The sequence below is a fragment of the Anoplolepis gracilipes genome, chromosome 4 (assembly GCF_047496725.1).
Source record: "Anoplolepis gracilipes chromosome 4, ASM4749672v1, whole genome shotgun sequence".
Taxonomy (NCBI): domain Eukaryota; kingdom Metazoa; phylum Arthropoda; class Insecta; order Hymenoptera; family Formicidae; genus Anoplolepis; species Anoplolepis gracilipes.
In genome coordinates, this window is record NC_132973.1 from 11,917,977 (window position 1) to 11,937,261 (window position 19,285).

Genomic DNA, 19,285 nt, shown 5'->3' on the forward strand with positions numbered 1-19,285 from the left:
ATTATTATATATTTATATATATTATTGTGGAGTTGAATGTCGTTTGACACCAATATAAATTAATTGATAGCTTGTTAGGATAACTCCTAATTAACTATAAATTAAATATATAATTTCTAACAGCTTCTGCTGAAAAAACAACTTGTAAAATGTAATAAGATAAGTCTAATAATTGGCAGTGCTAACAATAAAATATATTTATAAATATATCTTTGCTTCATTCAATAGCTTCATCATTCTATTATCTTATAACGAAAACATGTCATTATGAATTATCAAACTATTGTATTAATAAAAAATTATCATTCTTAATCTCTTAAAATTAAATCAATAATAGATTTTTCGGTGACTAAATCTTTATTTTTTGTATCTATATTGGTGATTATAATTCTAAGATGATTGTCGATCGTTAATAAAGCGGAAAGAGAGAAAGAAAGCCGAGTATGTCGACAGCCGTTCCACGCGACGCGTCTTATCAGCGCGTCGAGGGTGATAAGGCTATCTTTATCTGTGATAAAGTCGTTTCAAAGCTCGCGAGTCTATCTCGACCGCGAGAATACGAGCGCGGAAGAACGTCGTAATATATAGCACGCGTGCGATTAAACAATGCTCAAGATATCAATAAATTTTTGGTAATTATTTTTTGTAAATTATATATTTTTATATATCGATACTTTGCCTTTAAAATTAACTGCCTGAATATTATAATATCCGAGAAATAATATTTAATAAAAATTGACGTGATTGAAATACTGAACAATGAAAATCTCTTATCTCGCAATTTCTTGTGAGTGATAATTCGCGAATAAGGAATGCGTGCATATATATTGATGTACACTTTCCATTAATTTAGAAAAGAAAATATTAGAGAGAACAAAGCTTTTTTCTCTTACTGGATATCGTATGAATACAATTATTGATATAATATTAAAAGTAAACATTTATCTGATGCAAAAGATTGAACTTTTCGAAAGCAATGTCATGTTTCTCTCACGGGAAACTGTTGAAATATCTCACAAAATTACGTGAAGAGGCAGTTGAACTTCTCATTATACATGATAAATTGTGTTTTGCTACGTTTTAACAATTTCTACTCTCATTACTGTTAAGTTTATTTAGTCTAAATCGATTTAATATATTGTTATTGTTTCGAGACACTAATTACTCATCGAGTGTGTGTGTTTGTGAGTGTATGTGTGTGTGTGTGTGTGTGTGTGTGTGTGTGTGTGTGTGTGTGTGTGTGTGTGTGTGTGTGTGTGTGTGTGTGTGTGTGTGTGTGTGTGTGTGTGTGTGTGTGTGTGTGTGTGTGTGGAAAGGGGACTATACATGAATAGTCGTAAGCAAAATTTCGAAAAATTACAAATCTATCTAAGGTGCCCGTACACAATTCATTGAATCTTGCATGTTTAGTACAGAATTAGCTATATAATGATTATTTTAAAAACACTCATTTTCATATTTTTCACTTTCGCTTATTTCTAATGTCAACCATCGATATCGTGACGATGAACGATTCAATTGACTAACTCGGGGGTAAACTTTTGCGTTCGCCTCATTCATGCGGAAATGGTCCGTGATGGAGTCGACGGCATCACTCCGAATTAATTTCTATCTGCAAGGATGGTGTTGGTAGCGCATAGAAAAAGACAGAAAGAAAAAAAAAAAAAAAGAGAGCGCATACGGAGAGAACCGTAGTAGTCGCACGTAAAACTCTCGTCCCACCTCCTCCTCCTCCTCCTCCTCCTCCCCCTCCCCCATTTCCTTCGCTCTCTACCACGTTCCTCTCTTTCCGCCTCTGTAACCCTGACCTCCCGTAAAACACACCGAGAAAAAGACTTTTCCGGCGTGTACGCACGAGCGCGCCGTGCTGCTTCTGGCCGAACTCATGAATGGACCCGCGACTCTATTTACGAGGGCGTGCGATTCCGCCCGCCACCGCTCCGCTTTTATCGCCGTCTCCGCCGCACGGTGGTGTGAGGAGGTGAGATGAGGCGTTTTCGGAATCCCCGGACTCTCTTTACTCTCGGAGGCCCCTCGCCGCCGACCTCCTCTACTACCGCTGCTCGACTGTATCGGTGCCTCGTCGAGATATGTATCGGCCCACGAAATTGTTTTCGAACGGCCAATTGTTTGGCACACCTCGGTCTTAGCAAGAAGGAAGAGTCCGTTGGGGAAGGGGGCGAGAAATCTCTTTTTTCCTTCCACTTTCCTCGTACTTCCTCTCGAACGCAGCCGGTGTGCTCGCCCTCATGTAAACAGCGGAATCATTTGCGAATTCCGGCTTACCTATGGCGATCGAAACACGTTCGGCAGACAAATCGACGGCGTATCGACGTGAAAGGTTAAATCAAAGCAAAAGTGCCATGTAAATAAGGCACACAAAATATCCGTCATAAATATTCTCATTTCTCGTGAATAATCGAGGTATTTATAATAACATTCTATTATTCGATATATCGGTATTTATATTGATAATAATAATAGATACTATTTGACTTACATAAACAACCCCACAGTAACTTACACGTGCGTTCATAAATTCTTTTTGGTAGATTATACATAATCTTCCGAAAGATTTTTTAGATTTTTTTTTTCTATTTATATTAATATTGTGTAGACGGACAATGTAAAACTATCCCGTGCACTAAAGCTGTTATCTAATTTGTAATTTTTAATCTACATGGTAGAGTTCTCATTCGATCACTCATTAGATAATTATATGCAAAACAATTAAAATTATTATAAAATTATAAGTTAGAAGAAAAGATAAATATTAGAATAATTATTTTTGACTTAGATGGATAAGCAACAGGAAACGAAAAGATAACGTAAAGATAGCGACCTATGATACCGCACGTGTCAATTAATCATCAATTAATTATAAAAATCGCTTACAGTGAATGTGACAATCAGTTATAAATATAATAACTCATAAGTTATTTTCTCACATGCACCATTACACATACTAACTTTCTGTATACTGATATTTATTATTAGAGAGAATTTGTGTTCTAGGATAGAAATAAACGATTCTTTCTTCTTCCTTCTTTATCTCTCTCAAATCATTTTCTTTCTTCCTTCTTGAATCATTGTTATTATACCAAGCTTATAGTGAGTGTAATTTGTCACACGTGTAAGAGGCGTACTTCACGGACCTTTAAAGCAAGCTCGTTAATAAGAAGCATGCGGTTAAGGACCACCATGACCTACGGTAAATTTCATCTCGCCGGGTTTTAAGTTCGATCGCGCGCGGCGCGAATAACTAAAGATCATTAATACATCTCGCCGGACTATAATTCATGTCGCGTGACCGCACGACGCGTGGCGCACAAACATGGTAGACAAAAGTCCGTCGATGAAAGTCGACGATTGAATGTACAAAAAATATATTAAAAAAAAAATATATAGTTTTGTAAAATTGACGGGGTTTACATGTCGTACTATTTAAAAATCACTTCGCATACGATAACATTAGCAGCATTTAACGACGCACGTTATAAGATAAACAATGATGGGAGTAAATATTCTAAAAATATCTCGAAGCTTTGGATATTTATTCTTTTGAAGTTGCCATTCATTACTCGTGAAAGAAATATTTATATGAAAACTCGGGTTTGATGAATTTTAATTTGCCGAACAACAATATACATCAATTCAATTAGATCGTACATCATTGTACTATTCATCTTGTTCATAGTCTACGGGACAAAGTAGTATTTGTTTAGGATAAATCAGTTAAGTATTTTCTTTCATTGCAATAACACATGTATACGTTATATTACGCAAATACAATTACGAATATACATGTATTCATATTCCTATATACTGAGTATATATTGAAAAAAATGTATAGAAAGAGAGAAAGAGAAAACGAAAAGAAAACTGAAATTAGTATGGAATAATTACATCATATGTATATCGAGATTCGTAAAGTTTATATCACTATATATATAAGAAACTTTGGATTATAAAACTTTAAATACAATTGGATATCTTTGGATGGACCATGTAATATTCAGTATTGTATTATACTCTAGAATTTTACCTTGATTAATTAATTGTATAGAGACAGCGATCTTTGCGATTCCTTTGTAAGTATAGCTTTTGATATATGATAAATAGAAAAATAATATTTTGTTTCGGATGACAGATTAGAACTAATCAATTTTGATATGAACAAGTCTAATAGATTTTGACAAACTATGATCTTTGTAATTACGTAACAAGCTTCAACAAATCTCTGTTAACTAAGTTCAGTAGAAACTCTCTGTCTCTTTCTAAATTATAGTCCCTGACATAACATAGATAGAGGAAGTTTGGGTAAGGATGGAGAGCGAGACTGAGCAAGAGTATACGAGTCAGTATGACGGATTCTAACGATTTTCAAGCAGTTGTGATTTTTGTATGCATGTAGAGTATAGCAAGCGGCGACATTAACAGTATCAAATAACAAGTCGCCCTCCATACATTGCGAGTTTATACTTTTCTAATTAAAATTAGAAGTCACAGAACCAATCTCCCACGCGTCAACCGCGTATAATTTCTACTCTTCCCAGACATCATCTTCTTTATTGCACCGTCTGTGTGCGCGGTATTACCAACGTGCTCGCACAGTGCAGGTTCCATCGAATATCTAAAATGACATCGTCCAACCCATCCCGTCCTCCACCCCTTTCCCTCTCATACCTGCTCCATCTCTCCCCATGGTCTCTCGCTCATCTCCCACCTTCATCTCGCTTTCCCTCCCTCCTACCACTCAAACCCTTCCACGCCACCTCGTTTTCTTTCTCTTTCTCTCTCCTCTCTCTCTTCTCCATGAACGCGTTCTACCCCTACCTGTTTCCTCTCGCCACATCCTCCCCCGTCCTTCCAACCGCTCGCGTTATCCTCCACCATCCCCTGTACATCCCGACGATTCTCACGATGTCCGCCTCTCTCTTCCTGTCACCTTCTTCGCCCTTCCTTCTTCCATTTCCCGCCTTTCGTCCCTACGAATTATCGACGGGCGCAATTCCGATGGATAAAAGCGATGGCGGCCTATTATCGACATTCTGTAGTACCGACCTAACCCGCGGATACCGACTAACCGTAATGCCAACTGACTGCGATACCGGCGTGGGGCTTGACGCTACTGATTATACGCGAAATGCGGACAAACCGGAACGTGGCGAGAAAAATATATTGACACGCTGTATAACGCCCACGGCGCAAAATACGAAGATGTAATGTCAAGATGCATACCGCACGCGGATCTCTCGTTAACCCGGCAGTAGCCGCGAGATTTTCTACAATGTAAACTGTCGAGCGACACGCGTCTCATCTTACAAAACATTTATTAATTTTTATATAATTATATTACATAATATATTATATTTTCACAGACAAGAATTCTACAAGAGCGCTTTATTAATTTTTTATATTATAATAAAATAATAAGAACATATTGTTATTAGTAAATTTATAACAGTTAAGTTTATGTATTGCCATTATAGAAATTTTATTTTTCCTTTTATTATATCTTACGTAGAATATCATTTTATTTTAATAATCTTTAGAGTTTTCAAAAAATAAAATTATTTAATTAAAATAATAATTTAATTTGTTCATTTTCTACCTGCTTTTCTTCTTTCATTGAAAATGTGATAATTCAGAAAATATCTTCTCTATAGAATTGGATATTAAAGTACGGAGAGTTGCGCTTTAAAAATGAAGAAGCCAACAATGACAATTGGAGAAATGAGTAAATAGGAAAGACTGTTATATTCTGATAGAAATTACTTTATGAATTCCCTCCCCCAAATTGATATTGTGTATTACGTTGTAAAAGTATGCTATAAATCTAACGCGATAGCTAATATTTTCTTAATTTACAAAAATAAAGGTTTCATATAATGTTAGATTCCATTTCAGTGACGATCAACTTTTAAAGGAGATAATTACAAAGCGATTATTAGTTACATCAATTTTATTGTTCTCACACACTTGTTTCATCGGATTATTCGTCAGATAGATACATAATTCACATAATCGCAGGATATCCGTTTCTAATTTTTAATTTCCGAATTTGTAAGTATTAATACATCATAATGGAAAGATGTGCTGATAGCACAAGGTGGAGAATGCGTGTCCGCTGCATTTTTACCCATCGATGATGCATGAAGAGCATATATATATATATATGTATCGAGATGAACGCCACGATGAATGGACTTTCGAGCAATGTATTCGATTCGTTTGGATTGGAATAGTTATACGCAGCAAATGCATATATATAGTAAGTATGTATGCGTGCGCAACGTTAATTCTGCATGTAAAATGGCTCTCTTCCTGGAATTTCGAAAATGCACACGAGCCGAGCGTGCAAACCCCTCGATTTATTCGCGATTCCTGAAAATTATTTGATCATCGACAACTTTCTACTTCCCTCATCCACCCACGCTTGTTGATCCTCTCTTGTTCTCTCGTTTACGCGATTCCTCGCAACCGAATGTCCGATAAACACATGAAATTGGATGTTCGTTTTGATATTCTTTAACTTAATTACTTGTTCCCACATGGGGATACATGCGTGAAGTTAACAATAAAAAATCAAATCTTTTATTACTAAATATTTATAAGTATAGAGTTTGTTACATAAATTATTATATTTTTTTAGCCGAAATATTATTTAATCTTTGTGCTCGGAAATTGTCTACGATAACTTCTATAAAATACAAAACTTTTTTTAATAATAATTCTTGCGCTCATTTAATTTATTTAAGAAAAAAAAAATATATATATATATTTATATAATAAATAATATTATACATGCAATATTTGAATTTTTCTTTATTCTATATTGGATAAAATTTATTGGATCGTTTAAGCTTTATTTATTTTGTTATATCTAAGATCATTGATACATTAAAATGGTGTGGACATATATATATTGTAAATAAAGGTTTAATAGATTGCAATCGGGAAAAAGTTATTATTTCATCTTCTGATCGATTTCTTTTTTTTAAGACTATAAAAGAACGTACATTCTGACTTTTTCATTGAAGATTATTATGATGGACATCTCTTTCGTTCTCTTTAGAGTGTTCTTTTTACTGTTTTCATAGCTTGAAAGATTTTCATATTATCGGAAAAGTTAACTAAAGAGAAGAATAAATATCATCGACAGTTAAAATTCAAGAGATTTTTTAGGTGAAATTATTGTATAGAAATAAATAAATGTGAAATAAAATATTTTCTATTTTATAAGATGTTATCGTATGAATTTTTTTCAATCTTTCATTTTCTGATAAAATTAGAGCCAACTTTTCGCGGAACTCATCTCGACAACTTTTGTCTTATTGTTAGAGGATCGTATGAAATTACGCAGGGACGAATAGACCCGGTTTAGATCTGATGATTGCAATTACGCGAAATAGTAGTTGAGGCGAAGCTTTACTCAGGATTTCGAGAGACTTTTCCGTATCGATCGTACGTCCTTACGGAACCATAGCCTTTCGCGAATCTTCAACTCTCCGCGAACTCGATTGTAAATTTTCTAGCTAGAATGCCCGAACTCGAGGTAGACTCGGTGGACCATCCGATACACTCTCCGCGAACGACCAGAGTGCGCGTGTGCGGTCGGAACTCTCGCGGTTTATCCGCGCAGAAATTTATAACACAAACACACACAGAGCCGGCCCAAAGTCAACCGAACCAAAATGTCTCTTGTCGACTTGTCTCATCTTTTATCTGACAATAACTAATTCGATTTTCTAAATCCGTATTCTACAAGATACAGAGAAAGAAAATTTTTCGGTATTATTTTAATTAATCTATTTATTTGCAATTAATGCTTTCGGCATTCACAGTGAATTAATTATCGCCACATTTCGTCACATTATGTAATTACATTTTATATAGTCGCCACTCGGTGACTACTTTTTTTTATGACAGTCCCAAGAGAACGTAATAATGTCGTTTTGCTAATAGCGCTCTTGCAATATCCTAAGGTGGAGTTAGATTGCACCAGCGGGGATAATTTTGTGCGACAATGAACAAAGATTGTAGTACATATAATTTATTATAGTTTAGGTTTATTTATTACCTTCGGTATATATTTATAGTATATTTATATTCTTCCTTTAAAAAATTGTAACTGGTGCAATCGAATTTCATTGTGTCCATTGTCGAAAACAAACATAGAGATTGTTCTCCAGTATCTAGTTAAAATTATTGAAATTACATTGGTTTTGATGAATTTAATTTAACAAAAATATCAAACAATCGTATAGATCATCTCGCTTAATCAGCGCGGCACCGTGCCACGTCGAAAATTTGCCCCGGCTAAAAACGCGGGCGATTTTAGCCGGCGCTGCTCCTGCTCTTCGAGCGGGATTCGGATTTGGGTTTTGCCGCAGGGGTAGGTGCGCAGAGTGAACGCGGATCGATCCCCCTCGGCGCGAGTACGAAAGGGGGGTTGCGACCGAGTCGCCCTCTCCGTCGCTCGGTATCCTGGCGTGTTCACCCCCAAAAACGGGAACGGTTTAAAGGGAGCCACATCGTCCAACGGAACCAATGAAATTCGAATGATCGGTGAGAATCGCGATATCGTGCTCGTTCCTCATGTCCGTTTAATTTTTTTTTCCTTTTTCTTTTTTTTAGCGCAAGAGAAAGCAGAAAGAAAAGTTGAGACATGCATTAGAAAAATCGCGACAAGCCTGTTTTTTTCATCGGAAAAAAGTAATGTGTCCCTATCTCGACGCGATATGCCGCGAGTCTCATTATCGGACGCGTTTTATCAGACTTCGTACCGCCGCTATAACTCGAATGTAGGTTAGCGGCGGCGGATCCAAGAGAAGGGATGCCGAGTTTTCTTCGAAAAATCAATAGACATTTCTGCCCCTGGGTTTCACCTTGTCGCACTAATAACGCCCGCCATTAACTCACTTTCGAAGATTCATATCGCGCGATTATGTATCGAAAGGCCTAATGAGCCCCAAAATTTATGTAGTGAAACTTTTTATGCAGGATTAATCATTTCTCGCAAAATTAATAATCGTAAAAATAAATCTTTCTTTTAATCTAATACATCTTTGAACGTTTCGAGTTGGTATTAACAGTTTTTTCACTTCTTTACGTTCCTGTTGCCAGTATATATATATATATATAGTATATACATTTTAAAAAAATAGCTCCCACATCTTTGAAAATAAATGAAAAATTAAACTTCTTCAAATTTTCACACACATTCTGAGAATTTACTGAAAATGCTTTTCACTATCAAAAGCATTGATACATTGGCATTTACATCAAGAAGTAATCGACTTTAAATTAACTTTACTATGTTGTAAATTAAGCCAGATGGAGTTCGTAAACATCCCGTATAATAGTTCAGGGTTAACCGCAGAATGTACGCATCTCGCAGTTACTCGCTTCGCGATAGATTTCCAACGTAACCATAGTGCAGTAACAATAGTGTCGTGTATACGATAAATCCATACAGCCTTGCGTACGTAAACACGTGATGATTCGCGGACTCTCGTCGATCATTGGTCGATCGTTGGTTGCGAATCGAAGTTGGGACGAGGTCGAGCGTGAAGAGATCCCGTTTACCTTCGCAAGTACGTTTCCACCTGGTCCGTACATACCTGAGGAACCTGTACAGTCACGCTCGGTTTCTAGCGGCTGCCGCTGTACCACCCGACTATCTTAATATCCGGATATTCGCACAACGATTTCATTCTTGATACGCATGCGTAATGTATTGTTTGTACATCGGAATTAGTATTATCCGCGATATTTTTTTTTTATATTCATGATTCAGTTTCTATCAACGAACAGATTTATATAAAAACTAATGAAACTTAATCCGGTAAATATATGAATTTCAGAATAATTTTTGTTGTGTGAAAAATATATTTGTCAATTTTTTATATATTACGAATAAAAAGAAAAATACTTATTGTATGTGTGTGTTAATATAAACTTATTTTTCTCGATTATACAATTAAAGACATGTATGAGTATTATTATTTGCTTTAGTCTCCCAGGAAATCACTGTTTATCTGTGGTAATTTATCAGATATCACTAATTCTTTTTTCTGATTATTTTTAATAATAATTATTATTAGAACAATTTTTTATTTTTATGTTTATGACAGATTTTTTTAATTTAAAAATATATATATATATACATATATATATATATTTTGATATATATATATATATATATTTTGATATATATATATATATATTTTGATATATATATATATATATATATATCAAAATATATATTGAAAAAAAATTTGCCGTCAAGACAAACGGCTGAGATATCCTATATCTTCTTTTTTCAATTTTCTCTCACGTCTTCTTTTCCAATTGATTTTATCGTCTACGTCAGTACTGTGTACTGTTACTACCACTAGGCGCTATTATTATTTGTACTTGATATCTAGATATTTTCCAAACAATGCTATTATATATATATATATATCTATTTTTGGCAAAGTTCCTCGCTCAAAGGACAATAGAAAGCACTGCCAATTATTTAAAAGAAATTCAATGTGCAAAGTTATCTTTTTATTGTTTTTACGTATTTTATAATAGACTTTTGAAAGATAATATATTTTTGCGGAATAAAAACACATGAAAGCAAATATTGCTTTCATGCTTTCCCCGCAGTTTTAACATTAAATATATATACTATGGTTGACATTTTATCTGTTTCATATTCCATGATTACTATACAAGTCTCTTCTATATTAGCTCATTCTTTACATCTATGAATTTCTTGATTAATTCCTTACTAAAAGCACCGAGAAAAATTATTGTTTACCATAAATTTCACTATTTTCGATTGTTTGTTTGATATATTTTTAAGTAATTCAAAAATTAAAAATATTATTTTTTTTAAATTAGACATGAAAATTTTGCATTTTAAAAATTTCTTTTCTTCAAAAATCGTTCATTTTTAATCACTGATTTAAAAATTATTGATTTCTCAATATTTTTGTTGAAAAATTTAGGCTATTGAGATAGAGAGGGGGGAGGGGAGAGGGGGAGAGAAAGAAAGAGAGAGAGAGAGAGAGAGAGAGAGAGAGAGAGAGGGAGAGAGAGAGAGAGAGAAACTCGATTTCAAATTAATCAAGGAGAATATATATAAATATAAAAGATGTCCAATATATTTTATATATGTATAGGACATAATATATATTTTATATGTCAGCGTGAAAGAGTAATGCAGAATCAGATCTGTTCAATTCTAAAAATTAAAAAAAATTAGGGAACCATACTCGGAATTCTTTATCTATTTAATATTAATAGAAATATCCAGAAAAACATGCGCTGCTATAGTATTGTTATAATTCTAGAATCTATAATACGCGATTCTGCTTAAGAGTCGCCGAAAGGATCTTCTGCGGCCTTCCAACCTCACCCCCTCCCTCTCATCCCTTTTCGCGATGCTGCGCGAGTGAACGGTGGTCCTACTTCCGGCCGATATTTAAATCCGACGAGGACCGAATTCGCTCGACCTTAACCGAAGCGTTCGGTCCGGCTGTCACATTCGCGGCGTGCCGAATGCTCGTCTCTCGCGTGGCGACGACGGCGGTGGCGTGACACGTTAAATGAAAATGGCAACGCGCTGCTACGCCATGTGGCAGCTTCTACGGGGTACGTACGGTCGCGCACAAAAATTGTGCGCTCCTTTTTCAATCTGAAATAACACCAGGACACGGGACAATGAGCGACAATGTGAAACTTACAAGCACTTGGCCGACTAACGTAAGGATCGCGCTATAGTTGACATGTACGTATAATTTTGTAATCTATATATAATGGATCACTTACGCATATTATGGAGATATAGTTGATATTACAGATAAATTTTATTACAGATAAATGAAATTGAATCTTAGGATATCGTGTTCAAAAGATTTCACGGAGTGCCTAGCAATGTAAGTATTTATATTTTTTACTTTTTTAAGTCTTAATATTATATTAAATTTTCTTCTTTCAATCAAAGTAATTTATCAATATTATCTTTGTATCGTTGTTATATTATTACAACATTTTTCCATAAGATATAATGCTATTTTGTCTCAATATGTTCATATTTTGTTTTACAATATAAAATTTAAAATTGTATAGAGAAAAATTTGTAAATAATGGATCAAAAATACTATTTTCAAACAAATGTGTAGTTTATCGCATAATTCAATTAAATTTGATAATATTCTAAAAGTTTAGTTATTTTACACTAGAAGGATTATGATTTGATCAAATATAAAACATAAGTTTTCTATAATAATATTAAGACAGTTTAAACTTCTTTTTAGAAAGCTAAAAAAAAGCAATGTGTATATTATTATGTGTAAATTAGACTATTATCGTAATTAAAGACAGTTTATATGTATACATGTTGTTTTCTTAGTCACATAAATTTTTCTGAATGTATAAATTTTTAAGATTTTTTAGTACTTTCTCTATAAACTATTTTACTTCTTCTTTTTATAAGGAAATGTAAGAGCATTCATTGTTGTTATCCTTACAGATATTTTCAAATTTCGCAAGCAGAAGATAGCGAAAGTAAAGCAAATGACATAGCAGCAGTTTAGAATATACATGGAACCTTCAAGATAATCCAATAAAAAATAAAATATGATAAATAAAAAATATCTTTGAAAGAAAGAACTTTTGATATATTTATTGTCTTAATAATTTACTGGAAAATTATATTAATAAAAATGAGAAAGAAAATTAATATTGCGAGAAACAAAAAAGACATTTAAGAAAATATTTTGTCTATGCTAATATATATCCATTCTCTGTTTAATGTATATTCAATTATATAATCAAAATGAATAATTTAATATATTTTTAAAACAGTAATCACAATTATATGGCGTATCTTAAAAATAAGAAAAGATTTGCCTCTTCATCTAAAAAATCGTTCTTTATTATTTTGTCTAATTATTTTGCAGTAATTTTTATGTATACATATACACGTAAAATGATATAAATGAAATATCTAACATATGTATTTCGCACTTTACATTGCTGGATTATATTATTTTTTTTGTAAAATTAAATTATTTCATTAGCTCGTAGTAATAGTTATTTTTACAATTGAAGTATTTTACTTTTTAATTTATCGCGTTTATCATAATAAGTAGCATGCAATATATGTATATATCAGATGTGATAATAAAACATTTGTTTGTATTGTGTGATTAAATTATAAATTTATATATATAATGGTATTAATATTGAAATTAAATAATATGCTAAATCTAAATGTAAAATTTATATTAAAGTTTCTGACTTATTATAGCCATATTGGATTAACATATAACGATCGATCAACGTTCGTAGTCATTTAGCAACATTTCATAAATCTTTATATTTGTATCAAATAAAAATTGTGACACGATATGAAGAAATCTAATTTATTTCAACGTGTACAGTGTACAAAATATTCACATGACTATTCGTTTTAGATATCATAATCCAATATGGCTGCAATGGAAGCCTGGATAAATTCTCATCTGTGTGTGTTTAAAATAAACATAAATCTTATATATTAAATAAATCTCCATTTTTTAGCTTTGCATTTGCTGTTTTAAGGTCTCACAAATGAATAGCATTAAAATTGATGTTTTTTTATTAGTGATGAGGCTCATTGCATTATGACCCCCGGGGTCATCTCAATATTAAAGACGGTCCTGTTTTTTGCAGATTGACTTTCTATATAAACTGAATGACATCTATCAATATTTTCGAGCTAGTATATTATTTGAGCGTAATTCTCAGATAGTTTGCGACGCCAGAATTGTGAATAATTATCCAGTTTTTGCTACGATTAATATTACAGCTTTTTATTACATTACGGCGCTGCGGTCGCACGGATGCAACGCCAGTCAATGTCGAACAAAGTCGAGAATTTATCGCGAACTGCTCTCTCAGTTATAACATACGTAACGCCGGCTAATATTCGTCGCGCATTTGTATTTTTGTATAAATTTTACATCCGATGGCGGACGAGCGTGGCCGAAAATATCCGAGATTTTTAGTCCGTTGCATCCATCGTGCGTCGAACGCGCTTCCCTCCTCGTCATCCCCCTCGTTCCCCATCCTTCCCCCCCTCTTGGCAACATTCTATTCGCTCGGTTCCTCTCTATCTCACCATTTCTCTCCGTATCCGTCCCTATCCTCCTCGCCGTCGCGCCACAACTTCGAGTAACATCGGACACGCTCGTGCAACGTCGACCCTGACTTTTGTTGCGCGCTTTGTTGAACGTATAAACGGATGAGGCTTTTTCTGAGACCGGCAACGCGTGCTACCTTGTGCCTCTCTTGCGCAGGATACAAAGGAGAAGTAAAGTCGAACCTGACGAGAAGCGAGTTCTCCGTTAATGATTTGCCGTTACTCAGAACAAGCATAAATTCCAATCATCTAAAGTAATTATATATAACGTATGCGCGTTGTACTGAATTAATTCGACAGTAATAACAGAATTGGCAAGTCGCGTGATCTCATCGCGCTAGAAGAGAGCTATCGTCGTTCTCATTATAATGTTGAAAGGCATAATAATCGAGTCCTCCAGGATTCGGCGGTACGTCATTCACTCTCGTTCGTAGCGAGTATAGCCCCCGCGCCGTCATCGTGGCTGCATCTCTCACGGTTATACCCGTAGACTCCGGCGCTCTCTCGGTCCCCGATGTTAGCGCGATCGATACGACGACCATCCCCCGTCGTCAGCCCGGCCGATTTTTTTCCATTCGACCCTCGCGCCTGCGCGCGCCAACGCGGTCTCCCCTTTCCGATTCCGAGCGAGCGGCGAGAGTCGGAGGAGGGTACGCCGCCACCCGGCGAAGCGGGACCGAGCGAACAGCGAGCAGGCGAACGAACGAACGAACGAACGAACGAACGAGCGAGCGAGCGAGCGAGCGAGTGCGCGGCGGTAGTATGGAAGCGCGAGGCGAGGCGAGGCGAGGCAAAGCGAAGAGCTTCGTGGCAGGATGCAACGGGACGGGACGGGACGGGACGGGACGGGACGGGACGGGACGGGACATGGCGAGGCGAGGCGCGGGAAATGCGGGGATGAGGGGAGGGCGCCTTTATTATAGCCGCGCGCTTCTGCCATACCCCCAGCGCTCGAGCCAGAAACTCGGCGCTGCCAGGGATCGCCAATACCAATTTTGGAACGCGCCAACGTCGACCGAAATTCACAAACAAGATCTCGGAATTAGCAGGGAAAATGTGGGACCGCGCGGCTCGATCGATCTCTCGAAAAATATCAGGAGGGCAGCAGAAGCGAGATTAAATGTATTTATGTACATTACGTCGGGGAGAGGAGGGGGCGGTGGGCGAGGGATGATGGTGGCGGTAGAGGAGGGAAAGGGGATGACGCATTACGCGCGGACGACGCGGAACGAGCGGGCGGGTAATTTAACGAGAGGCGCCGTATTATTTTCGAATGGGACGTAAGGACGCTCCGCGAGAGAGCTACCGGCGCGGCGCGGCGCGGCGCGGCGTTCTCCGCCTGCGTCTTGTAAGCACGCTTTGCAAGCACGAGTCTCGTGGAAAATGAATCTAACGAGTACCTGGTAGAGGACCTGCTAGACTTTTGACATTTTCTGCAAATTATTCGACGCACAGTTATCCCTTACAAATAATGTCGTGCGGACTCGACGTCTTTCACGATGGAACATCCTTTCATAAATATACAATAAATCTTAATTTTTTATATTAAGCTTTTAGTATACTTTTTCATATATTAATTTGATCGAAAATATAAGTAATATATGATTTTAAGTACGATTTACAGCACGATCTAGTCTCTTTTTACAATTAGACGATTGTGGAATGTAAAAAGCAAAATGAAACGGATATTCTAAAACTGTATATCTATTTATATTTGTTTTGCTTTATCGGTTCAATATCCTCGAAGTTGTTTTAGATTGCACCGATAAGGCAGAAAATTTGGTTTAACATTGCAGTTGTTGAGTCTAAAATGCGCGCTGCATTCGACATCGATCTCAATAAGCCAAAGCCTCGATTATATACTTTCTCGTGATAAAAAAACAATCCTATATAATCTTAATGAATATTATAATTTCTCGCAACATAGATATGAAAATACATAGCAAGCCCGCCGAGGTAATACAATATGCGCATAAATATGCTTAAAAAGGAAAAAATTAAAACTTTTTTTCAAAGTATATAGCGAGAAATTTTTTCTTTGTTATTATTATGTACCAGAGAGAAATGAACTCGACATCTGTGATAACTGAATTAAAAATCGAAATTTCAATATCGCATTGTTTTTTGGTCACGGAGAAACGATGCGCTCGTTCGTTTTTTGTACGTTGTTATTTGCTGACAACGATTGCAATACGCAGCGAATTGTTGGAATTTATTATATCGAATTTGATCTCGTTTTTCGTTGTTAAAGATATTTCACATAAATATGCAAGCATTTTTGTCCCGATCGCTTAGCGTCATATACTAATGGCCAGTTGGAATGGAATTGAAGGACGAATCGGATTGAACTCGAAGACTTCTCGGAGATAATATATAGTGATTGGCCAGAAATAAAACTGTTTTTGGGCGATCACAAAAGTTGATAGAATTAATCCAAGTAAGTGAAACTGACTCCGTGTATGAATTTTTAATTTAAAATTGCACGTACGTCTACTGTTGTTATACGAGTAAATACTTCAACAGTGTTTTCTCTTATATTATGGCCGATATTCTTTCTCCTGCATGTCAGCTTGTAAAATATTTCGCGGATAATTAATAAGTGTATGTAATTGACAATAAAACTATCAAAGTAATGAAAAAGGATTCTGACGACAAGAAATTAAACGTGATTCTTTGTTTGTCATGATATCTCTCTCTATCAATCTAGAAGAATATAAAACCCAAAGCCAGGAAAATTGTTAGAAAATCGTTAGAAAATCTGCGAAAAACTTTTGCATTTTTCTAATCACAATTTCTACGAAATATCTCGCTTATTTCACTGAATGATGAAACTAGAAGTATTTTAATGTATAAGCATAGATAATCGATCCTCGCTAACTTACGCTAATGAGAGAATTCAAGTTCTCTCTTATATTGGTCATAATTACCAGGTAAAATATTCATGATTGCAAAAGCGACGCAGCACATTATCGAAATTATCGCCTAATTATTTGCATAATCCTAGTATCATATTGCATCACATTTATATATATATATAAATGAAAGAGAATCTATATATGTGGAATATTCGATACTATATTTGCTCTAATCAAAATCGAACTGTATATAAAAAAATATTATATATATATATATATATGTATATTATACATTATATATAAAATATGTATATATACATAAAATATAATATATATACATATAAAATTCAATTTTTATAAGTGCAAATATAGTATCGAATATTCCACGTATATAGATTTTCTTTTATATATTAATACATTCTTTATATAATATTTTATATTTGCTTATTAAGAGAATATAATTGGATATAATAAAACTTCATTTTTTATTTAAATCCAATTGGAATTTAATTCACTTCAACGAAGAGATTGTATCTGAAAGCTTAAGTGTTAGATTAAGAAATAAAGCTATTGTTCCTTTTAATCGAGATTTTGTAATGAGTCTTTCAATGATTTCTTTCGGATAATGACTATTTCTAGAAATCCCCGTCGTAGATCCTGAAAGCTCACGATTCGAGAAAGTCTCGCGTCTTTTTATGCAAAAATGTGGAATAACGATAATTCGAGAATACAGGACAACGGTGACCGCAGGTTTCCATTTTTGCTCGGTCGAATCGATCGGCGATTCGACTCGCGGTGTTGCACTATACACGCGGGAGATATTAACGTGCCTCGTCAAGATTTTAACGCGGTGATCGATCGACTTGGAGTTCATCAGCGATGCGATATATGTATATGTACAGATATGTATATGAACGTATATATGTGCTCAATTACGGAAAGTCGAATTCTCGTCGTTCCCGCGGTCGAAACTCGGCCCGATCTGTTCTCCGAGCGTATATATTAAACATGCTACAAAATAATACATGGCCATGATGTCCATGCAGCTGCAACTGGCCGTGCAAGCTGGACGCGTAGCGGTGAATCGGGAGCTCCTTGTCTCGCCCATCCTCTCTCTCTCTCTCTCTCTCTCTCTCTCTCTCTCTCTCTCTCTCTCGCTCTCTCACTCTCTTTCCCTGCCACCCTCTGCTCCGTCACTACTCTCTGTCTCTCTCTCTCTCTTTCTCTCTTTTACTCTCTCGCTCTCCCTCCCGTTTCTCCTCTCGCGTTCACCCGACTAGCTCACGCGCGCGCGCGGCCGCGCACGCTTCCCTCCGTTTCTCCCCGCTTCTGAGTTATATTTAGGTGAACTCTGGTATTATCCGACGGGCTGACGGACGTACGAGCGGATGGACGTACGGACGGATGTACGAACGGACCCGTCGTACCAACTGGAACCAGAGGGCTTTTACTATCCTGTCCGTTACGTCTGACGGCCCGCGCGACACGGTAGCTCGCGGGTCCAGTTCGATGGATCGATATACGTCGACATCCGACCGGCGCGACCGGCTGGACAATTCGCGAGTCTATTTCGCTATGACGATCGACTGGTTGAAATCGGCGGCCGCTGCTGAACTTCCGAACAGTCCGTGTTTGGAAGCTCGCCGATAATAGTCGGAAAAATAACGATGAGCACGGTAATCGGATGTTGCCGATTCGAAAAAGAGATTATCGCATCAGTTTAATGAAATTTCTGAGAATATGTCGGATTTCTCTCAACTTTTTCTAATTTAGTTTAGTATTTGTACGTGTATTTGTATGTGTGTGTTATATTTAATTATATGTAAATTTATTTATATATTAACTTATTTAGAATATTTTCTATTCATGAATATGTATATTTAATAATATTATAAGAAATATATGCTATATATTAATTATTATAATAAATACGATGCACATACAACTAATATATAATATGTGTAATATACACGCACTCCATGTATAGCATAATATATATAATATTAAATTAAAATAATTAAAATACAAAATAATTCTTTCTTTCTCTTTTTCTCTCTCTTTTACAACTTTCACAACGTTTAATAAACATTGTAAATTAAAATAATACAAACAAAAAAATTACTAGTAAATCTTGACATTCTTGTTACAAACACAAGAAACTTTTAAATTATTTCAAAAAGTTATATTAAAGTAAAGTGCAAGAAACCTGGGACTTAAACATATACGCTCACATAGAGCGTTATTATAT

The 19,285-nt window shown here is 35.6% G+C and overlaps 1 protein-coding gene and 1 long non-coding RNA gene across 8 annotated transcripts in view; one reads left to right on the forward strand and one right to left on the reverse strand.

Moving 5' to 3' along the window:
* Tara (SERTA domain-containing protein 2 taranis) overlaps positions 1-19,285 on the reverse strand; it is an 83,885-nt gene that overhangs the window by 56,449 nt on the left and 8,151 nt on the right. The window lies entirely within an intron of this gene.
* LOC140665076 (uncharacterized) lies at positions 11,527-12,766 on the forward strand. Its single transcript, XR_012046545.1, has 3 exons — positions 11,527-11,785; positions 11,874-11,933; positions 12,530-12,766. It is a non-coding gene; the product is annotated as an uncharacterized lncRNA (long non-coding RNA).